This window comes from Lissotriton helveticus, chromosome 6, assembly GCF_964261635.1.
Source record: "Lissotriton helveticus chromosome 6, aLisHel1.1, whole genome shotgun sequence".
Lineage (NCBI taxonomy): Eukaryota > Metazoa > Chordata > Amphibia > Caudata > Salamandridae > Lissotriton > Lissotriton helveticus.
The window spans coordinates 136,604,125-136,629,259 of NC_136067.1; positions in this window are offsets into that span (position 1 = coordinate 136,604,125).

Below are 25,135 nucleotides of genomic sequence, written 5' to 3' on the forward strand. Positions count from 1 at the left end.
CTTTAACTTTTCTGTCTCCATTGCCTGCGCGCTAGCCTGGAAATCTGCGCAGTATTTAGCCGCCGATAGCACTTTTTCAATTTTCTCCTCCTGCCAGCAGACAAAAGAGGTTTGCAGGTGTGTCCTGATGGGTGGTGCAAGGCCTTGTACGAATGTAGTTACCAGGGCTGGCATTGCATCTCCCATAGGATCTTTCAATCCACTGTTCTGCCTATATACTTGCAGGAGGCGGTCAAAGTATGCATTCACGCTTTCATCTTTCTCCTGTTTGGTACTTGTAATTTTGCTCCAATCAACCCTATCTTCAGGTACCTTTTCCTTCAAGTGTTCCACTACTTTTTTATATAACTCCTCTACTTCTTGGCCTGGCTTCCCTCCTTTCCCCCGCTTTGGTTCAGCATCTGGCCACTCAATCTTTCTTTTACAATCTTCCCAAAGATCTTTTGGGATTATTATGTTAAATAGCGTGTTGAGATCGCTCCACAGTAACCCTCCTAATGCTGTCATTCTGCTAAGTTCTTCATACCACCTCCTTGGTTCCTCTCTTAAACGGGGAAAGTCTCTGCTAAATGCGCTAATGTCTTGTCTTGACCATGGGACGTAAACATATGCTAAATCCTCTGGCGCGCTGCCAGGTGGTGGCGGTATCTCTCGTAGGGGCATGATAAGTGGTGGGACTTCTGTTGTGTTGGCTGTGGCTGTGGCGATGGAGTGGGCAAGAGAGTGGGCCACGTCAAGTACTGCACATGTGTGTATTAGCTGTTTCCACTGTTGTAATTTGTCTATGGCATATTTAAGCGTTTCCTGCAGCTTGGACTCCTCCCATGTTATTAAGTCTGAGTCGGTGAATCCGAACTTCCCAACTTCCCAGTCATATTTTTCTGGTAGTTGGGCACGACTACCTGCAGCTGTCTGGGTGTCGGCTTGCTTAGCATATACTAAGTGGGCCTGGGGTGCTTTGTTCATTAATTCTGCTCGTGCTAAGGACAGTGTTTTCTCTAAGTACCTCCTATGCTGTGTTTGTATAAAGGAGTCCACAGTTAGTGAGCCGTCCACAAGCCGCTGTAGTAGTGCTTGACAATTTAAAGAATCGCTTTTTAACATCAGTTTTGGTGAATTTGGGTTTGATGCTGAAGCTCCTCCAACCGTTCCTCCCACACTGCCTCTTCTTTTGTTCTCTGGAGCTGGCTCTGTTTCTGTCAAACACTGCTCTAGTGTGGAAATATCATGTTCTGTGTGATGGACATATGTAAATGCATCCCTTATTAGCGAGTGCCACTGTTGTTTGCTGAATGAGTCATCCAGTGATTCATCCTCAAATAATTGCTGCCATGGTCTGTCTATTAGTTTAGGTATTTTAACCGCTTTTTTAATGCATTTATTTAGAACCCTGTGTTTCTTCTCGTTGTAATCTGAAGCGGCTCTAACCGCTATCTCTCTCATCAATTTCAGCGTAGCCAGGTCTTGGATAGACTCCAATTCTAGTTTTGCAACCTTATCTTTCAGCGCTCTGTGTACAAAGGTTATTGCTGCGTCTCGTTCCCCGGGAGTTAGCTCAGTGTGTTCTGGCTCAGATACATGCAGCGGTGAATCACCACCCATGCATCCCAAGAGAATATCTTCTAATACTTGGTCATCTTCTCCTGCCCCACCTTCCACCTTCTCTTCTTCTTTAATTTGTACACATGGGAATGCGCCTATTGTATCTAATTGCTCTTTTCTCCATCTGCCCTCCAATTTTGCCTGTAATATTTGTTTTTTAATTTCCATAAGTTCGCTGTGGACCTTAGATTTGACTGCGCTTGTTGACCGTATATCGCTTAACACAGAGTCCCAATTATGGTACGCCTCCCATTCTAAACTTCTAATCTTCTTTCCTTTCATATTTAGCATCTGGCGCAAGTATGACAATTTTGCCATGTCATATGTGCCATTACATGGGAATTGGAGATCCGGGTTTTTAGATGTGAGATCGTGCCACTTGTGTGTGTACGTAATTGAGCTTAGACCTCTTTTTATGGCCACATTATATGCAGGTGAGTTCTTGGGTGGGGCTGGCTGAGCCGTATCTAAATTCTTTTTACTGTTTCTGTTACCCATTGTTGTGTTGTGGTGTGTTCTGTGTAGCAGCTAGTCCTAAACGCTGTACAAATAACTGTTCACGTATACCAGACAGGTGGGTTGCAGGGTGGACTTTAGCACGGTAACATGTGATACAATAGGTTGACAGAAATGCTTCATATATATTTCAGCCACACAGTATTTGCAAGATTGCAACAAGAAAGCCATACATGAATCGCCCCAACAGTTCATGTAGTGCCAATTCACCAAAGCTATTTCACAAGGAAGAAAGAAGCCAGATCCTGGTTGTATATTGGGCCTTGATGGCCTCTGAAATAAGTAAGATAGGAAAACAGACCCTGTCTATGCCACAGGGTGCTGACATTCAACAATAGAGCGATAGTGGTGAATCGCTTCGTGCAGTTCAGACAATCACATAAACATCTAAGACAAATTCTGGGGATCCTACGCGGCAGCGCTGTAGAAAAAACCTTCTGTGCAGAGAATGTGTGTGAGTCTGCTGTACTTAGTCCCAAAAGGAGTAAGGGGGATACTAGAAACCCTTTTTAGTTTTGGAATTCTAGAGAGGTACCCTTCAATCGGTCTTTACAGCCAGTCCCCTATTAGAGGCCAGAGAGTATTATGGACGGGGTGCCTATTTGGCGAAGCTGGTTAATGGGTGTGTGATGTAAAGGTCTTGTATCAGATCTCTGTCAGGTAGCGTTTTAATACCCAGAATAGACGACTAGGCTGGCCGAGGAAGTCTAGAACCTGGTTCAAAGTGAAAAACACCCCACGTACCTAACAGTATTTGGCCACTAAATAAGCCAAACACATCACCAGGACACAATAAAAGAATGCAATGAACCCTAAAATTATTGAAAACAGAAATACTGGTGTACCAAGCGTCACACCCCCCTCTTCGTGCCGAGAAATATCCAGAGGCACGAACCTAGAACCACTCTGGTGCCTAGCAGGACGTCTCCAGGGGGAGGGTGGAGGCTGAATCCAGGCAGGGCGACGGGCGTTAACCAAAGAACCTGGAGCGCCTGGAGCGTTCCTCATAAATGCCCAAATATTAGGCCAGCGGCGCGCGGTCGATGGTGCTGGACCCAAGTCAGAGCTCATCAGAACAAATAAAACAAAATCACAATCAACAAATACACAGTAGAAACAAAATCTCGCAGCCAACCTGGCCACCTGTATCGCGATACCTAACAGGCACAAACACTATGTGCCAAACTGGGGAGCAAAACTGCCACGCCCTAAAACGGCGAGCTACCTGCTACCACCCACAGGGGAGCAAAAACTGCCACAGCTCACAATGAGGGGCCAACTGCTATAACCCAATACCGGAGGGTTAAAGTCCCCTCCCAAGTGTACTCACCGGGCTTCGTCCAGTCTGTTAGAGCATACCGACGTCCGCTGCACCCACTGGGAATGGTCTGGCGAGGGTATCCCGCATCCCAGCGGCCGGTGACTCTCTGCGGCGGGGGGGGGGGGGGGGGTTTGCAGACCTTCGCCCTCAATGGCTGGCCCAGGGCCCACTGACGTGAAATCACCAAAGAGTTACTGCCGGCCAGGAATCCTGCAGAAGCTTGCCGTCACCAGCCAGCTAGGGAACGCAGGGGACCAAGGCCAGACCCTATAGGAGAGAAAAAAATGTATGTGAGAAAAGGCAGCGGACTTCAGGTAGCAATGACAGAGGCAAACACACGCCCGTTACACAAAAACCCAGAAAGATCAACAGCACCGAGAGCCGGAGAAAAGTAGAGAGAGAAAAAGCTAGACGGGAGCTACCTCCTGGGTCGTGTGGTGGCAAAAACAAACGTAAACCATCAGAGCCAGGACCAGCAGAACGAAGAAAGTTATCAGAAAAGGGACCACGAAAGACATGGAGTCTGAACAAGTCATGTAAATATCCCCGGGGCACAGGCACACCTCGCCAGACATGGGGAGTCAAGAAGAAAGAAAAAAAATGTCAGGAGAGATAAGAACCCAACACAAGCGTGCCAAGAGCGAACAGAGCAGGACACTACCAAAGACAACGGAGAGGCCACAAACAGGTCATCCACCGGATCCAGCCCCCTCCAGCTACCAACCAGGTCGGGGAGAGATAAACACACAGAACGTTATCACCTCAAAACCCCTTCCCCAGAAGGGTGCCAAAAGGGTCCTGATCACCGGTGTCCGCTCCGTCGGTGTAGCCAGTCAGTTGTAATGGGCCCGCAGCATTCTTCACCAAATGTTGAAGCTCAGTAATTAACTGCAAAAGTAAAAAGATCAATGACAACAGTAAAATAAACAATTCGCTCTCAGCATGTTTAGGTTGGCAAGATTTATTGGGAACCCAATTAGAAATAATCACAATGCAATATACGTGCACACGGAGACCTCAGCAAAGCTCACTGAGTGCCCAATTGGTATGACAGTGCAGAGACATTTTATAGGTATAAGCCCCCACAGGATGGGCATCATAGCATACGTAATCTGGATCAGGCTATGACCTGCTGGACCAATCAGTGAAATGCACATGTGGTGTGATACCCTTTTAAGGCTCGAAGGGTGCCTATACCCTAATGTTACTGCCCACGTGACATCTACAAGAGCAGATTTGGGTTTTTCCCTAAAGGTGAAATCTGTGTCTCTGGTGTACGTGGACTTGGCACATAGGCCTGCAGGTCATGTCGACATGATTTACTGAAAATGTGGCGTGTTGCAATAGCGAGCTGGAAGCTGGCAAGTTTGTTTTCGGAAGCCTTGCGTTGCTTGCACGTTGCAGCTGACTGATATACAGAATGGAGCGTGCGACCATTTTGTGGATTTCAGCTTGTGTCTTTCATTAGTAGTTCAAAGAAGACTATCGGCCTGAAATCATATATATTTGGTATCATGGAAATGTCCGCTTCGTCAAACCCATAGTGTAGGTAGGTGCATCACTTACACCTCTCTAGGAAGCATGTCTACCCATGGAGAGACTTCAGAGACTCCCCTAGTGGTTAGTGACCCTCCACAGGTCCTTTCCAGATATGCAGCTCTCAGTTTCCAGGAGATGAGACAATTGTGTACCTCCAGGAAATTGAAACAGCGTTCTAACCCTACCACTCCTTTTCTGTTAGGTCTCTTAGAGACATATGATGCTAGAAGGGCTTCTAACACAGGCCCCTCTAATCCAGATGGGAGCATGCCCCCCTTAGAAGGTACACCTGGTAATCCCGACTCCAACCTCCCTGAAGCAGAGAATGAAGATAGTAGGGGAGAAGGGGATGTATCTGAGGATGAGGCAGAAAATGGGCAACCTTTAGTCAGCAGACTTACATGGGCCAACTTAGACCTACATAGGGAAGGAACTGGGGGAGCCCCAGTGCCATCCACTAGCAGGCCTAACTTTGGGGTTAGGAGAGATAGATCTCCTTCTAGGGACTCCAACAGATCTGTGCACTCTCATGCATCTGCTCAGAGGAGAATGACTTCCCCTCAGAGGAGAGAGCATGAAGCAAAGATGAGGGAGGCTAATCTGAGGATCCAAAGGGACGAACTTGCCTTTGCCAAAGAGAAGCTTGCCTTTGGTAGAGAGCAACAGTTGAGTGGGGTAGTCCCCACTGGTGGCAGCAATATCCCTAGGGATAAAGAAAGGGGTTTTGATACTAGAAACCAGAGTAAAATAGTGCCCTCCTATAAGACAGGAGATGATATCCACAAGTGGATAACTGCTCTGGAGAGGGCCTGCAACGTACAGCAGGTACCCCAGAGTCAGTGGGCAGCTATATTGTGGCTCTCCTTTGAAGGAAAAGATAGCGATAAGCTCCTCACTGTTAGAGATGAGGATGCTAATGATTACCAAGTCTTGAAAACTGCACTGATTGATGGGTTTGGCTTAACAACTGAACAGTAAAGGTTAATGTTCAGAGACACCCAGAAAACTCAGGCTCAAGATTGTACTGACTTTGTTGATTGTGCCACTAAGGCTTTGGAAGGCTGGTTACTGGGAAGTAAAGTTACTGATTACACAGGATTGTATAATCTAATTATGAGAGAGCAAATCTTAAATAATTGTCAGAACCATTTGTTGCATCAGCACTTGATTGACTCAGATCTGACCTCTCACCAAGAATTGGGAAAGAAGGCAGACAGATGGGTCAGGACAAGGGTCAATCAGCAGAACCAGAACCAGGGTGGTGGCCAGAAGAAAGCAGACCAGAAGGGTAATAATGAGAATAAGCAAAATGACCAGCAATCTTCAACAGGGCCCCAACAATCTAAGGAGGGTGGGTCCCAGAATTCCCAAAAGAAGAAGAATGATGGTCCTAAGAAACCATGGTGCCAATACTGTAAAAGTAAAACTCACTGGTTTAGTGAGTGCACCAAGAAAGGCCAAACTCCTACCACTACTGTCCCTAAGACACCTGCACCCCGTAGTACAGTTAGTAGTGGTAGTGTACCTCCCAATGCTATAGTTGGGCTAACCCTGGGAACTGAGGTGGGTTCTGACTTAGTCAGAATCCCTACTCAGGCAGTTCTTGTTTGTACTGGGGACACGGATATGACCCCTACTGTAAGTTCTAGTACTCTGGGCAAATACAGGCAAACGCTTTTAATCAATGGAAAAATGGCTCAGGCCTACAGGGACACATGTGCCAGTGTCACTATGGTGACATCAACATTTGTGGACCCTGACCAGATCATGCTAGGTTCAGATTACCTAGTGACCAATGCTAGCAATGTCACTACCAAACACAGTATGGCAGTTGTTAATTTCTCCTGGGGAGGGGTAACTGGCCTCAAAAGGGTTGTAGTTAGTTCAGAACTCCCAGTAGATTGTCTTTTGGGCAATGATTTGGAATCCTCACTGTGGTCAGATGTGGAGTACAGGACTCATTTAGAAATGCTAGGTCTCTCCTCACATGTCCTTGCTGTGACCAGGTCACAGGCCAAGAAATGCCCAGCTGAACAAGTGCTGGATCCTGGAAGAATGGACCAGACACTACCCAAGAGGAAGAGCAGTAGGGGTAAGGCTGAGCCTTCCCCCCTGCCTCAGGTTGAGGATCAGCCCTCACAGGAGGCTGACCCAAAGACCCCAGAAGGAACTGTCCTAGAAGAGCTTGAACCTGAACAGGTTGAGTTTCTTGGGACAGGGGGACCTTCCAGGGCAGACGTGAGACAGGCACAGTTAGACTGTTCCTCCCTTGAACCCCTCAGACAGCAGGCTGCTGCTGAGGCTGCAGGGAATGCTACAGGTGCCCACAAGGTATATTGGGATGATGGACTCCTATACTCTGAGGCAAGAGACCCCAAGCCTGGTGCTACCAGGAGGCTGGTCATCCCCTTGTCTCTTAGAGGTTTCCTTCTCACCTTAGCCCATGAGATTCCCCTTGCAGGTCACTTAGGCCAGAACAAGACTTGGGACAGGCTTGCCCCACACTTTCACTGGCCTCATATGTCTGAAGACACCAAAGAGTTTTGTCGCTCATGTGTCAACTGTCAAGCCAGTGGCAAATCAGGTGGCACAACAAAGGCCCCCCTTATACCACTACCTGTGGTGGGGTGCCCTTAGAGAGAGTGGGGATAGACATTGTTGGACCAATGGACCCCCCAACAGCATCTGGGCACAGATTTATACTGGTGGTAGTGGATCATGCCACCAGGTATCCAGAAGTTATTCCCCTTAGGACCACTACAGCTCCTGTTGCGGCCAGGGCCCTACTTGGAGTTTTCTCCAGAGTGGGGTTTCCTAAGGAGGTTATCTCTGACAGAGGTGCAAACTTCATGTCAGGATACGTGACTGCAATGTGGAAGGAGTGTGGTGTAAATTACACATTTACCGCACCCTATCACCCACAGTGCAATGGGCTTGTTGAGAGATTCAACAAGACCCTAAAAGGGATGATAAAAGGGTTACCTGAAAAGCTTAGGCGAAGATGGGACATCCTTTTACCCTGCCTCCTGTTTGCTTACAGAGAGGTCCCACAGAAGGGGGTTGGCTACAGTCCTTTTGAGCTTCTGTTTGGGCATCCTGTAAGAGGACCCCTATGTCTGGTGAAGGAAGGATGGGAGTTACCTCTCAAAAAGCCTAAACTTGACATAGTGGACTATGTACTTGGTCTCCGCTCCAGGATGGCAGAGTACATGGAGAAGGCATCCAAAAACCTTGAGGCCAGCCAAGTACTTCAAAAAGCTTGGCATGACCAAGAGGCTGTCCTAACTGATTACCATGCAGGACAGAAGGTGTGGGTGTTAGAGCCAGTGGCCCCAGTAGCTCTCCAAGACAAGTGGTCTGGACCCCAAACCATCATTGAGCAAAGGCGACGCTAACATCTGTCAGGCCCTGGTGCTCTTGGATTTGTCGTCCGCCTTCGACACAGTCGACCATGGCATTCTTGTCGACCGTGTCGGAGAGGCCGGCATCCAGGGCACCGCTCTTGACTGGATCCGCTCTTTTCTGTCTGGACGCCAACAGGCAGTCAGACTGTCCCAGTTTTCAGCAGGCCAGGTTGGGCTGACCTGCGGAGTCCCGCAGGGATCCTCCTTTCCCCACTCCTTTTTAATTTGTATTTGGCTCCCTTGATCCGCTCTCTCCGCAGGTTGAATGACATTCAACTGGTCTTTACCATCGACCACTCGGATGAATCAATTTCCACTTTTCAAACCACTCTTTGTTTTATCAGCAACTGGATGAGCTCAAACCTTCTTAAGCTCAACCCCGACAAGACCGAGCTGGTTCTTGTCGGGGGGCCTTCTAACCCCTGGCAACCTTCTTTCTGGCCGTCCAGTCTGGGTAATCCCCCCTGCCCAGTGAACTCAGCCAAAAGTCTGGGGGTTATCATAAGCAGCGATCTTTCTATGAAACCCCAAGTCAGCGCGGTAGTGTCCTCCAGTCACTTTCAGCTTAGGAAGATTCGCTAAATTTCCCGCCTCCTCACTACCGAAGCCCTTACCTTGGCCTTGTTGGCGATAGTCATTTCTAGACTTGACTACGCCAACGCGCTCTACGTAGGCATTCCTGACTACCAAGCCAAGAGACTCCAGCTGATCCAAAATCAGGCCGCGCGTCTCATTTTCCGACAACCCAGACACCAACATGTTCGTCCTCTTTTAAAAAGTCTTCACTGGCTCCCGGTCACTGCACGCTGCAAGTTTAAATTAGGCTGCATAATTTTTAAATCCCTTGCAGGCGGTGGCCCCTCTTTCATTTCCTCTCTCCTTCACCCATATGTCCCCCCGCGCAATCTTCGCTCTTCCCAACTGGCTTTGTTATCAGTCCCGAGATTTAAGAGGAAGAAACATGGCGGACTTAGGTTTTCTTTCTTAGCTCCTTTTTTCTGGAATGCCCTTCCCCTCCCTCTAAGGCTGTCTTCCCCCTACCCTAGGTTCAGATCCCTCCTTAAAACTTTTTTGTTTACTGAGGCTTACAATTAGCTCTGTCCCTCACTTTCTCTCTGTCTCTTCAGCACAAGCGCCAAGAAACCTTCTGGTGTTAGTAGCGCTATAAAAATTGTTTTAACATAACATAACATAACAAAGGGGAGAAGTCACCTACCTGGTGGACATGGGAACTCCCAGGAGACCCCATAGGGTGCTTCATGTAAACAGGCTCAAGGCATTTGTCAACAGGGAGGACATGGGCTTGCTCATGGCCACAGATGAGGGGCAGGAGGAAGAGAGTGACCCTCTCCCAGACCTGCTCACTCAGAACCCTGATGATGGGTCAGTAGATGGTGTAGTCTTTTCTGACAGCCTCTCTGAACATCAACAAGAGGATTGCAAACAGGTTCTTTAATCCTTTAGACAAATGTTCTCACTGACCCCCAGTCAGACAAACTGGTGCACCCATGAGGTGGACACTGGTGACAGTCTGCCTGTCAAGAGTAAAATCTACAGGCAACCTGACCACGTCAGGGACTGCATAAAGAAAGAAGTTCAAAAGATGTTGGAATTGGGAGTCATTGAACCCTCAGAGAGCCCTTGGGCTAGTCCTGTAGTTCTAGTGCCAAAACCTCACACCCAGGATGGTAAAAGAGAGATGAGGTTTTGTGTAGACCACAGGGGTCTCAATGCTGTCACTAAGACAGATGCCCATCCAATACCTAGGGCAGATGAACTCATAGACAAGTTGGCTTCTGCAACTTTCTTGAGTACATTTGACCTAACAGCTGGTTATTGGCAGATCAGGTTAGCTGAGGATGCCAAGGCCAGAACAGCATTTTCTACCCCAGGAGGTCATTACCAATTTGTGGTGATGCCCTTTGGTTTGAAAAATGCACCTGCCACTTTTCAAAGGCTGGTGAACCAAGTTCTCACTGGGTTGGATGACTTCTGTGCAGCATATCTAGATGATATTGCTGTCTTTAGCTCCACCTGGGAGGATCACCTGATCCACCTGAGGAAAGTTTTGGAGGCCCTGCAAAAGGCAGGCCTCACTATCAAGGCCACCAAGTGCCAGATAGGGCAGAGTCAGGTTGTGTACCTGGGCCACCTTGTATGTGGAGGCCAGGTTCAACCCTTGGAGAGCAAGATACAGGCCATAAAGGACTGGGCTCCTCCAGACACAGGTCAGAGCTTTCTTGGGCCTGTCTGGCTACTATAGGAAGTTTGTCAAAAATTATGGGTCCATTGTGACACCACTTAATGACTTGACAAGCAAGAAAATGCCAAAGAAAGTTCAGTGGACAGTTAGCTTTCAGAAGGCATTCGATGACCTGAAGCAGGCCATGTGTACTGCACCTATTCTCAAGAGTCCTGACTACTCCAAAACCTTCATTGTCCAAACAGATGCATCCATCTGAGTTGGGTGTGGGAGCTGTTCTATCTCAACTGAATATTGATGGTCATGACCAGCCCATTGCTTTTATAAGCAGAAGGCTGACCCCTAGAGATAAACGTTGGTCAGCTATAGAGAGGGGGGCCTTTGCTGTGGTTTGGGCCCTGAAGAAGTTGAGGCCATACTTGTTTGGAACTCACTTCAAGATTCAGACCGACCATAAGCCACTCTTATGGCTAAATCAGATGAAGGGTGAAAACCCCAAACTTCTTAGGTGGTCCATTTCCCTACAGGGGATGGACTTTACAGTGGAGCACAGACCAGGGACTGACCATGGCAAAGCAGATGGTCTCTCCAGGTATTTCCACTTAGAACAGGAAGACTCCCCTGGTCAAGGTTAGTTTAATGTCCCTAAGTTTGGGGGGGGTTATGTAGGAGAGTGGGGTCTGCAATCCTATGGTCACCCCAGATTTTTGCTTTTTGCTTCACTGGTTTACGACTTTCCCTGGCTGTGGGCCAGCTAATCCGACCCACAGCCTAGCTGTTCTCTCTCTAAATTGACAACCATGTACTTTAGGTGCATTTACCAATTGGTACTGGGCCACCTTATCAGTCCCTGTACAGTGTACCTTAGGTATCCAGGGCATAGGTGTACCCAGGGCCTACCAGGGGCTGAAGCATGTATTATGCCACCCCTGGCTGGCCATATAAAACAGACACAACTGGCTGCACGACAGCTGGGGCAAGGTGGTGTAATCACCCTTTGTTGTAGATATAGTATACCTATATCTAACCCTAAAATGGACACATATATTCCTATCAGTCACTCCTATGGAAGGGCTTATCAATCCTGAAGGCAGAGTGCTTGGATTTATGTGAGATGGTGCTCTGGCATGAGCTGAGCCCGTCTGCAGCTTAGGGAACCAAGTCATAATAGCTGTTCCATGATAATGCTATACCATATACTCTTAAGTGCATTATCAACCTCGCGGTTGAATGCTAACTCTGGTATAACATTATCAAAACCTGTCGAGTAAGGTGTCATACGAATTGGAATGCTACCCCCTCACCAATTTTGGCGACGGGGGTAGCATTCCACCCTTCTAGAGGGGCACGACATGTATGTAACTGTGAACCCCGTTAAAGTTAACTTTAGCCTTGGCATCACAAAATGGATGCTGCCACCACAAGTCTGACCTCCTGCTGCTGGGAGTCCTTCCAGCGAGGGAGGCCTGGACAAAGGGTTTCCTGCCTTGGGAGGTACTAGCACCACCCCAGACAGGATTTTGTGTATTGGGTAGGATAGGCCTGAAAGGAATGAGACATGCCTGGGGCACACAAGGTGTCCTGCGTATACACCGGTTCAAACCAGTTGCTGGGGCATCCCTGCCCCAGCTCTGGCGCGAAACCGGACAAAGGATAGGGGTGTAACCACCCCCCTTCCTGGCCCCACCCAGAGGAGGGACCTAGTCACCAGTACAGCCCCCTTTAGCAGGATAAAGGTAGGAGCTGGTCCCATTCCAAATTAGATTAATCCTGAACTACTCTACAAGAAGAAATTCTGGACTTTGACGTTCTGCTCCACAGAAGACTGAAGAAATCTCCCTTGTGGGCAAGGAGTGTCCACCCTGCAACTGCAGGCACCATCAAGCGTCCAGCGGCTTCACTTTGTCGTCTTCCCTCGAGGATCCAGACTTCAAAGCCCGACGAGACCCGGATTCCCAGACCTCTCCGACCTCAACTCACATCTGCAGCACAGCTGAGACCCGTGGGTGCGACGAGACACGTGGGACCGGCCATCTTGAAAGAAACTGCACTTCGCTTCCAGCACGACTCCCGAGGTAAACACGACCAAGTGCTTTGGGGATTGAGAAGCCCCAGCCCGGAGCAGCTCCCTCACCGAAGATCAGCCATCCAACTTCCACGAGATCTGCGTGGGGCCCTTCTGCTTGTTTGCTGCTTGACGCGTTGTCTGGTCACTTGCCGGCTGGCTAGTGGCCTCCTAGACGACGAACCTTGAAATCTTCATTGCTGGTCTGGTTGCTCTAGACTGGCCCTTGCTCCCTTCCAAAAGAGGGGCACCCCGGACTCTCCTAGTCCGCACCAGACGCCTTTTCCACTCACCGCGTGGGTTGCCTTTGCCAAGGCCTGTTGACGCTGAATCCGGAACAGACACCGCCGACAGCGAGAGCCTGCGTGGGACAGCTCGTGCCTCCATCCTGGTCCTCAAAGACACCTCCTGGTCCACGTGGCTGCAGAGTTAAGCGTCCACTCTTCACTTGATCGCGACAACGACATCTGGTTCCTTCCTGGTTCCACTCCAATCACTGGCTAGTGACTGTGAACATTTTCCCCTCTGCTTTCAGGTCTTCAGCATCTCTGATCCACCCTTGGATCACACCGGACATCTTCCTCCTGGTCGCCTGCAGCATCTTTTCCTCCAGGCTCCATAGACTTTAACGCCGGAACCCGACATGACTTTGCACCTATGCACCCGCAGCCCGTGGGTGAGGTAACAAGAGCATTTCGGTGCTCAAGGGTAGATTGACTCTCCTAGTGTCCAGTTCCACAGTCATTTTAGTCCTAACTAGTCAGGATTGTCCGTACTCACCTTTTTCTTGAACTGTGCTGTCCATAGACGTTGTTACGCATCTCGCGTGTGAGTTCACACTCTGCACACGCGTTCCGTGGGCCTCCTATTACTTACCTAAAGTTAGGATAGCGTAGTCCCAGCGATCCTACAGCCTCTGGACAGCTCCATTCCTTCTATCGACTTCCTTATACCGTTTACTTAGTATATGGTTTGCCGTGCCCCTAAGGCACCATTGTAATTTTGTGCAACTTATCGTATTTTTCCTAAGAGATTGTCATGTGCTTAGCCCTCCGACCTCATAAAGAGTACAGAGGTGTTTGTTATTAATAAATATATTGTTTATTTTCATAACAACCTGTGTGGTGTCCTTTCATCTGGTATTCAAGGGGTTATATGTGGTAAAACAGATGGCTTCACATGCCAAAAGAGTTTAGCCTAAGACTGCTTTGTCCATGCTACCATTAGGATAGCTGGTCTATAAGGTTGACTTACAACCAATCACCATAAGGGTTGTTTGGACTGATACAAGGTGATCACTAGAACTAGTGAGCATCATATATCAGGCCAACTTCTCACAAGCATCGCAACAGTTTTCACTACCCCCTTCTTGCAACACCACGGATGCGCTGTATTCACTGGACAGCGCTCCATGACGCAAGTAACAACGGATACTTCTGGAATCCTGACGTATTTGTCTGCACTAAAGTCACGCATTGCTGCAGTTGTGTCACAACCATGACACAACTCCAGCAATGCATGGGGCAAGCCTATCCCTGTGGCACGGCATCACCCTTACGCCTGCCATCAGGCAGGCGAAAGGTATTGACACAGTGCAGTTTGTGAGGAGTGTCCGGGTGTCGGCGTAGTTGGAGATCCATCGGTGGCGGTAGCGCACTGCAGTGTCCTCTTCTGTAAGCATTTTGCAGAGTGGTGGTGCTGAGGGAGTTGATGAGACGTACTTCGGTGGCCTTGATCCAGCTGTGAGGGGGGGCAATGGCGGTGGTGTACGGTGGGCATGGTGAAGATGTGATGTATACAATGATGGTCCGTGCAGGAGAGTCCGGTGGTGTGGCTGTATTTGAAGGTCCTGCTGGAGGAAGAGACATGCTCGATCATGTGTCCTACTATGTGGCTTGTTGCGGTGACTAGCTGCTTGAGTGAGACGTTGGGGAGCTTAACCAGGAGGTAAGTGGTGGTCTGGTCACTGTCATTGTCAAGGTGGAACTTGAGTTTGCCGAGTATAATGTCGTCGGTGGATGGGAGAGCCTGGTGTGCAATGAGGTCTATAATGGTATCGGAGAATGGTTGTCCATGGCCCGGGGGGCTTGCAGATGAGGGTGCCACAGAGGATGGGGCTGGGGTTAGTTTGAATCTGGAAGTTGAGGTGTTCCAAGGTCACCAAGTGAGCTACAAAACGATGATGGATTCAACCCAGATCAGTGACTGGGGGTGAGTGTCTGAAAAGTTTCAGCACTCAATCCATTATCTCCTTGTATTTGCTTTGTTCACCCTAAGTTGGCAGGGTATGCCCAGACGTGGGTCCCTTGCTCACTTTGCCACTGGATTCAAGCTTCCCAGGCTGATGACAGTTATTATCCAGGAACCAGTCCCAGGACTCTTGGTTCCGGTCCAGTGTAGACATAGCTTGGCAATTCTGGCTGTTCCCATGAGGCACAGGGTCAATTCGGATATGCCTATAGCTGGGTCTGAACTTGGGTGGTGAAGTGAGCTAAAGAACAATGATGAAATAACCCCAGATCTGTGAGTGGGGGTGAGTGTCTAAACAGTTTCAGCGCTACATCCATCATCTCCTTGTGTTTGCTTTGTTTCCCCTAAATTGGCAGGGTATGCCCAGACGTGGGTCCCTTGATCACTTTGCCACTGGATTCAAGCTAGCCTGGCTGATGACAGCTGTTAGCCAGATACCGGCCCCAGGATGCTTGTTTCTGGTCCAGTGAAGACATCTTGGCAGATCAGGCTGGACTGTTGCCATGAGGAAGGGGTGAAGACTGATTTGCATATAGTTGTGTCTGAAGTGGGGTGGCGAAGGGAGCTTAAGAACGATAATGGATTCAACCCAGATCTGTGACTAGGGGTGAGTATCTGAAAAGTTTCAGTGCTCTGTCCATCATCTCGTTGTGTTTGCTTTGTTCGCCCTATGTTGGCAAGGCATGCCCAGACATGGGTCCCTTGCTCAATTTTGCCACTGGATTCAAGCTTGCCTGGCTGATGATGGCTGTTAGCCCGAAACCGGTTCCAGGATGCTTGTTTCCGGTCCAGTGAAGACATTGATTGGCAGTTCGATACAGACTGTTCCCATGAGGCACAGGGTCACAACTGATTTCCATATAGATGTGTCTGAACTGGGGTGACGAAGTGAGCTAAAGAACGATAATGGATTCAACAAAGATATGTGATTGGGGTGAGTGTCTGAAAAGTTTCAGCGCTCCATCCATCATCTACTGGTGTTTGCTTTGTTCGCCCTAAATTTGCAGGGTATGCCCAGACGTGGGTCCCTTGCTCACTTTGCCACTGGATTCAAGCCAGCCTGGCTGATGACGGCTGTCAGCCAGAAACCAGTCCCAGGATACTTTTTTCTGGTCCAGTGAAGACATAGCTTGGCGACATAGCTTGTCAGTTCGGCCTGGACTGTTCCCATGAGTCACTGGGTCACAACTGATTTGCATATAGATGTGTCTGAACTGGGATGGCGAAGAGAGCTACAGAACAATGATGGATTCAACCCAGATCTGTGATTGGGGGTGAGTGTCTGAAAAGTTTCAGCACTCCGTCCATTATCACCTTATGTGTGCTTCGTTCACCCTAGTTTGGTAGGGCATTCCCAGACGTGTATCCCTTACTCACTTTGCCACTGGATTCAAGCTATCCTGACTGATGATGGCTGTTAGCCAGAAACCGGTTCCAGGATGCTTGTTTCCGGTCCAGGGAAGACATGGCTAGGCACTGCTTGCTGGACTGTCTCATGAGGCACAGGGGCAAGACTGATATGCATATAGCTGTGTCTGAACTAGGGTGGCAAAGTGAGCTAAAGAACAATGATGGATTCAACCCAGATCTGTGACTTGGGAGTGAGCGTCTGAAAAGTTTCAGCACTCCGTCCATCATCTCCTTGTGTTTGCTCCTATATTGGGGCACCTGGAAAAAAAACATTGTCCTGGGTAAATATTTCTTCTATGCTGGGGTACCTGGATAAACTAAATTTTTCAGTGCATGGTCTTATACAAAATTCATTACAACTGAGCATTCTGTTGTCGAAGCGAGCACAAGACACATGGGCGTGTGCAAGACTATAGGCTATAAGAGACATTCATAAAAGGCCGGCAGTTGTCTCCATGTATTAATGATCTCTTTCAGGCTGAGGTAATGTATGTATTTGAATAACAAGAAGACAAATGCATTTAATTTGTTCTTTCACATTGATTGCACGGTCAGAGTTATTGTGGCGTTATTTTTCCATTAGCAATATTTGCAAGGAAGACTTTCTTGTTTATGCTTGCGACCGTGTATAGCTGCGGAAATTTTGTTTGCCGTAATATGAAATTTAGGTTCAGCACAGTCTGGAATGGCATTCTGATCTTTACAAGAACCACAATAATTCAACATTATAGAGATGGGTGCTGACGGTTGACAGTGCATTCCATTGACCTTTGACCCCTGCCAAAGTGCTGACGATTAACTTTTATCTCTGCTTTTGTTTGGCAAAACTCTGTACGACCGCATCACACATACAGCCAGTGGTATTTGAATTATTGTGGAAAATCGGCTAAATAACGCAAGCAAATTTGTGCAGGTTGCGTTTAGATTTTGTTGTCAGTAAATTGTGCAGCCCTTGAAAATAGTATTATAGTACACCACACGGTGTATTTTAAAGTGTTGCTATCTGTTTTATCAAATTACATTTTGCACAACAAATTCAAATGAGGCATGCTTTTTAATGCAGAGAAAACAGTTGATGTCATCAGAACAATAAAAACACTTTGTCACAAGGAAGATTTACCTCGGCACAAATACCATTCACAAATAATGTTTGCAAAAGCATTTTCCACCGACAAAATCTTGAAGGGGCAGATTTATGATGGCTGGCGCATCCCTGCAAATCAGCTGGGATGAGACAGGTAAGATGCGTCACGCAAGTTTACCCTTGCGCCACCACATTACTATGCGGCGCTTCGTGGCGCAAGGATAAACAGATGTGTGGCACGTCTCACGTCAGAAGGGTGGCGCATTGCTGCAGTTGTGTCGCAAGCTCAACGCAACTCCAGCAATGCTTGTGGCCTGCCAATACTTAACGTGGTGCCTCACACCTTATGCCTGCTTCAAGCAGGCGCAAGGTTTTGACACAATGGCGTCGGAAAAGTGACTGAGTGGAATCTTGTAGATTTCACTCACGCACTTTACCGAGGCTTTATAGTGCCGGAACGCCACCCCTGCGCCAGACGCCCTCATGAAACCTGACGCAGGTTTCATGTGGTACAGGGCTTTACAACGTGACACATCTCCCTAGATGTGTAACGTTGTAAATAGGGCGCAACATGGTGCATGGTTTACGCCGCCGATACATCACAAAAGTGACTCAACGGCGGCGCACAAGTGGTGCAAGGGGCTCGTAAATCTGCCCCGAAGTGCCTCAGGAACATCATTGAAGTGACGCTAATCTCCATTCTTGAAGTTCAGCACTGGAAGAGCAAGCACAATTCTGTTTACAACACTGGTTGTCGCTCAGATAAGACATGGCATCTGAAGATCACAAGCAATATTAATAATATTAATAATATACCCATCCCTTCATGCTGGCTGACGATGATGGCGGGAGTACCCTCCGAGACCTGAATTGACTTAACCTATTACTGTTGGACCAGATTTATTGTCCTTCAAAGATACTTGACTTTATACTCTATAGAACATCGAATGCTGCATATGGAATGAACATTTTTATTCAAAAGACCCATTTTGTATGGGACCTCATACAGGTTAAACCTGGAATGTGGTGAGGATATCTTCGAAGATTTGTTCATGCCCTGATGAATTCGTCGGGTGATTTTTCCCAAGACGAAACATGTGTCGGCTGCTTGGCTACATTTGGTGATGTCAACTACACCAACTCGCTATTGCACATCATTGCTTGAAATCTCTGTATTAGAGATAAAGAAAACAAGGAAATAAAGGAGATATCATTTGGAACTCTTACATTTGGATGTGTAATTGGACTGATTTATTGATACGATCAAATGTGATTGTTAATTGGTTTTTCTGCTCGGGAGCAATATTTTGTTTATAGTTTATCCTCTGTGCTTTTTTATCACAGAAGACTTTTTTTGGGACGTGTTGGCCGTTGCCTTTTTGTTCCCTGGAGCATTTGCTTATGATATTTTGATCATTCTACTGTGTAAAATTGACTTGCGCAAGGTGTAACCTAGCCACGCATCATATTTATAATAATATATTTAATTGCACCAAAAGCTATGCGAAACATCGGCCATTTCTGCGATTCTGATCCTGGAAGGGAGTGCTGCTTTAAATATACTTAGAAAATATGCTGTATTTACTCATAGTAAACAAAGACAAATGTGATGGCTTGAAACATCTAAAAATCTGTGCAGCAGTTTCTGTGACATAAACCCGGGGATGAGTGCATGAATTTCACTTGTGCTATGCATTTCCTCTCAATGTAATGGGCCAGCATACAATCAATGTAAGGCCAGATGTTGATCAAAGTCCATAAGGCACAAATGCACCCAATTCAAGGCTCAGAAAAAATTCGAATTAGAGTGCCCAAAGTGACATTAAAGTGCTGAATTTGTTGGGAAGGAACAGTCACTTATAATGTTCAGTAGTTCATTGCACCGCGTTTTAATGAGGTTTTAGAATTAGGGACGTATACGTATCGGCACAAGGTGAAGAATTCTGCATCAATAGATGAAAACTACCTACAGTCCTTTGTAGATTAACTATGAAGGAGTAAGAAACAAGGGGGCTTATTTACAAGCCCATTGCGCTGCTGGTTCGTCACTTTTTTTTGACGCACCGGTGCAGTGTCCCTGCCCCTATTTACAAGGCCACGTAAAGTCACCCTCTGTGACATTTGATAGCCTTGTAAATATGGGCCCTTTTCACATATTACTCTGTATGAAAGGGGTGTACCATGGGTGTTGCTGTGGGTGTTCCCATGCCACCTCCATGGAACCTGACACATTCCCAGATCGTAAACTTGGGAAGGCGTCAGAATCCTACATCTACCCTGGGGAGGCTTAGGAGAGGTGCAACGAGGAGAAATACACGTATTTCTCCTCTTTTTTGACTCTTTCTATGTGTGCTGCAGAGCAAAACACCATTTATTATTGTTTTTGTGGAGGGATGTCCCTCCCTGCACAACAACAATCATCCCTGCAACGCAGGCACCCTTGAACCATGGCGCAAGAGTGTCTGCATTTTCAGACTGCTGCTGTTTGTGCGACAGTGCAGGGGAGAAGGACTGGAATACCCTGTATCTTTTAGATTTAGCACATTCCTCCCCTTTTATTTTATGTACATCACCCGTTAGCCACATAAAATAAATTAAATATGCCTGTGCTCAGTCCCTGGTAAAGTGACACCAAGCAGTTTGGCTTAAATCAAAGACAATGTGTAAAGTAGTCAAGCAGTGTGTAAGCAGTAGAAAAAGTCAACAAATTACAATAAAATTCCACAACCAATTTTAGAAAAATGAGAAAATGTTATGAGTGAAATATTCTAATAACACTAAAAATTCAGGTAATGCAACCGAAGATATGAATTTTTCAAGTGAAGTGAAAAAGTACCAGATAAAAAAAGTTCCCAGTGCAAGGCAATTCTCCAGGTAGACTGCGACCAAGGTAGAATTTCAGGGTAACTGCAATTGAGCCCAGGACAGATAGACCAAGCAGATTAGTCCTGATGAAAGTCTACAGCTTGAAAAAGTGTCTAGTCAGAAAGGAACTCGTTCACTTTCATGAAAAAAAATGTTGACATTTCTTTTAAGTACCAATACATAATTGGACTTTACCACTTATTGATCAGAAAAATCCTCTCTGTACAGAATGCTTGATATTCTTCCTGCATTTGAGAGCATTTTACATTTTCCCAGCCCATGCCCTGAAGGACAGACAAGGGGCAGCGGATGCACTGCCAGTGTAAATTTAGCACCCCCTCAACTCTAAATCCAGTGGGGGAGCCATGAGATTGAAGGGGCTTACAGTGGTGCTTCTGGTCTTCCAATCAATCAATCAATCAATCAATCAGAACATTTGTATAGCGCACTACTCACCCGGAGGGTCTCAAGGCGCTGGGGGGGGGGGGCCGCTACTGCTCGAACAGCCAGGTCTTGAGCTGCTTCCTGAAGGCGAGGTGGTCCTGGGTCAGGCGGAGGTGGGTCGGGAGGGAGTTCCAAGTCTTGGCGGCCAGGTAGGAGAAGGCCCTTCCTCCTGTGGTGGCTCTTCGGATGCGGGGGACGGCGGCGAGGGCGTGGCTGGTCGATCGAAGCTGGCGCGTGGGAGCGTAGAAGTTGAGGCGGCTGTTGAGGTATCCTGGTCCTTGGTTGTGTAGGGCTTTGTGTGCGTGGGTGAGGAGCCGGAAGGTGATTCTCTTGTTGACCGGGAGCCAGTGCAGGTCTCTCAGGTGTCCGGAGATGTGGCTGCGGCGGGGGATGTCCAGGATGAGTCATGCTGAGGTGTTCTGGATCCGCTGGAGTCTCTTCTGGAGTTTGGCGGTCTCTCCAAATACTCCAAATAAGACCATAAGAGTCATTAAACCCTCTCTACAGGCCCAAACATTTCTTAATAAGTAAGCATTTTAATGGAGTGGAAAGGTTATTCAAACATCCCGATATCTTTGTAATTCATATTCTAGCTGCAATAACGTTGTAGTACAATACTTAGAACTCAATATGTTGGCAGTATTCCCATCACAGCATATCAAAATCAGTTGGGGAGGGAGGGATATTTTAGTCCTCGCTCACAAAGCTAAAGTTACACTTGGTAGTAAGTTTACTACTTTCTCCAAAATACCAAACTACGTGCAGAGGTTTATGACTCTGCACGCGCTATACTTATGTGTGTGCATCCAGCGACTCTGCCGCCAGGCGGAGAAGACCGCACACATACTTATAGGGAGTGTGAAGTCAATACGTAGTTTGGGAATTGCATTTTGTAGTATGTTTTGTAGTAACCAGGCCCATCATGTTCAAATATACATTTCCACCAGGCTTGCTCATTCTGTTTTACTGCCAGTCAGAAACTAGTTTTCATGAGCGAACATGGCGGATGATAATGAGCACTATTGAAAATTTAAAACTGGCAGAGGTTGTCTGACGAATTCTTGTGACATTTGAGAATCCCATACATGAAAATTATCGTCTCTAAAGGTAATTAAGGGAAACACAAGGTGAAGAGAATTGCATCTACGCCCTTGGGCCTTTGTGACCCCAATACTGAATCATTTGCCCATCTATAAGCTCTGTTTTGCCAGTGAATGAAAACTTGAAATCCCTACTGTATACAACAGATATATAGTACTACCTGGGACCAAAGAATTATATCTACACATCCTTTGGTGACATTTGCCACATAGCTATGTTAGGGGTTTATAGACAATAAATACTTTTCAAGCTCACTGTTGGATATTTGCCCTTGCTGCAGGATCTCCTTGTCTCCATTCATTGAATCCATTTTTGTTGTCCTTTAGACCCTCTGCACTTTACCCCTGCTAACCAGTGGTAAAGTGCTTGTGCTCGCCCTTCCAAAAACTGTAAAATTGGTACACACTGGATTAGTATATTTAATTTACTGATAAGCCCTCGTATATGTTACTACATATACCCAGGACTTGGGCTGGCCCTGACTCACGTAATTGTGTGTAGCGTAATCATGCAGAATCACCCAAATATTCCGCAAAATTTTGCAGAATTAGAATTACGCAAGAAGAGTAATTCTTCATTTAGTGCTATTTTTGTAATGTAAAAATGTCCCCTTGCATCCAAAATGGACACAAAGCTCAGTTTTGCCTGGATAAATACACTAAATGCAAACGAACATAAATGAATTTAAACTGCCATTTCAATGTGGTAAAATAAACCTTCATTTTAATACTTTCATGTCACTCCTAAGGTAGGCCCTAAATGCCCATTAAGCAGGGCCCATGGTATTTAAAAAGTAGGGCATGTGTACTTAAGGTTTACATGTCCTATTAGTGACAAATCTCTAAAATTGTTTTTAACTGTGGCAATGTTGGATCTCGCAGAGAAAAGCACTGTGTTACATTATTACTCAGTTTAGTGAATAACTTCAGTTTGGGATTAGCTAGAAAAATGTTCAAGGACTTTTTTCCAACATATGCAAAGGGGCACGATTAGCGGACAGTTGTGAGGAGAGGGGAATTATCTCCTGGGTTCTACCAGCATGCCCAGCACTTTACCTACGGCTAATTGCAAGTGAGAGACATGTTTCTTTTGACAAGATCCTGACTCAATATTATACACTTTCTGGTAGCCTTCCCAGCTAAAAGCACTTGAATCTTAACCCTGCCCTCTGTCTGTTTTAAGCCCCAGCCAAACAAAGCACCCTGCACCTTATCCTATTTGGTAAATTTTACATCTGTCAATGAAGGCAGTTTCTGCTCCCGATACTGCGAGCACTGGGCTCTAGATCTCATACTGTCGCTTTCTCCTGCTTACAGTGCCTGGGAAACACATTTATTATCTATGCTGTTTTGCACTATGTTTTATGTTCTCTATAACAATATTGAAATCTGCAATTGTATTTTACTGCTTGCCTATTTTATTGGCTGTTAATGATTCTATTTAAGGTTTTTATAACTTATTGATTTTATCAAAGCATTGCTCATGATTTTTAATTATGCACTAGCTAATGTATATTCTATTTGTGGTCTGACTTTTATGGCTCTATAGAGCTGAATTAGGTATTTTGATTGTTTGACTGAAGGACTCATTTAGATAGGAATGTAATACCCAACCCAAGTAGGGTTTTAAAATACTATTTTGAAAATACCACTTTTAGGAAGTTTACTTTTTCCTGCCTAAGTCAACTGTGGCTTTCTGTCAGTGTACAGGGTCACCTGGCTGTTAATAGTTTTTTTGTTGTTTGATGTGTATACGAAACAGTGGACAAAGGACCTGGGCATAGAGAGGTGAAGATCTTCCTGACAGGATAGCTGGGGAGGAGCTGTGTTTCTAACCTGATTGCAATTCAAAGGGTAGCTTGGCACTATACCCGGCCATTCCAGAAGAAGCCTACCCTGACACTGACACATGCAGCTCACATCTGGACCTGCCTGATATTTGTTTCACTAACTAGGCTTGCGCCAAAGCCTGAGGAAAGGGAAGAACTGACCATAACCAGTTTTAGAGTTAGACAAAGCGTTTCACCCATCCAAAGGTTGGCAGTGATCATAAAAGTGGCACCCTTAGAACCTGAGAGCAGTACACCCCTGTACCTGTGAAGACTCATAAGAAGACGGCCTCGCTTTCTAAAAGGAATACTGGACCTGCTTGCCTGAACCCAAGATTTCAGAAGTAACTCCAAGGGTCAGTTGTCTGACATCCTGTGTGAACTACAGGGATACAAAAAGTTCGAGATGCTCTTTTTACTTCCTAGTTGACCACACCAAACTGTACTTCACCTGGTCTCCTCTGCCGGCGTCTCTGGGAGTGAGTACTGATCCCCGAGTCCTGTCCTCAAGTTCCTGGACTCTTCAGTGGAGTCATAATGCATTTCTCCTTCCTTAACAGAGGGTTTCCCCGGATCAGATGCAGAACTACACAGAGCCAGATAGCTCCCAACCTAAGACTTCACTGGATCCATGTCAAGTGACGCAGAGGTCCATAGTGCCAGACCATGCCGCTCCTGACTGGAAGTCTCAATGGACCCAATGCAGAGCTCCCAGAGCTGGCTGCCCCACACAGCTCCTCACTGAAGTCTTCACTGGATCCCGCGCTGAGTGATGAAGAGCCATGCAGCTCCCTACAAAAAGCTTCACTGGATCCAATGTGCAGTAATGAAGTGTGACGCAGGACAGTACAGAGCCCCACCTGAACTTATGTCTTTGTCCCAGTCCGGCTGGTTAGAACTCTAAAAACTCATAACTCCAGTTCTACTCATTTGATTTTCATGCTCTCTGTGACAGTGTATTTAATAAATATTACTCTATTTGCAAAATGGGTTTAGGATTCTTCTTTTTTTGTGTTTTCACTTTATTGCTGTTTGATTGCTGCATAAATATTTTACACATTGCCTCTAAGTTAAGCTTTACTGCTTTTCTGCCCAGTCCGCCGAGGGTTAAGCAGAGGTTTACTTAGTGATATTTGTGCTTCATTGTTTGAAATGGGTTTTCTGGTTGGCTAGGGTGTGCGTCTGAGCCAAGCAGAATCCACCATTTTAGTCAGGATAAAGGGATTCTACATCTTAAATAACCCCTGCTCACCCCCTTGGTAGCTTGGCACGAGCAGTCAGGCTTATCACAGAGCCAGTGTGTAAATCATTTGTACCAGACCAGCAGAGATACAGTGAAAACTCAAAGAAATGACACCACACCAGTTTTAGAAAAATATCCAATCTCTATCTGTGTAAAACAAGACCAAAACGATAAAAATCCAACATACAGTGGTCAAAATATGCACTAATGCAAATATAGGCTTTATATACAGTTCCTTGAAGTCGATATCTCCGTCTGGG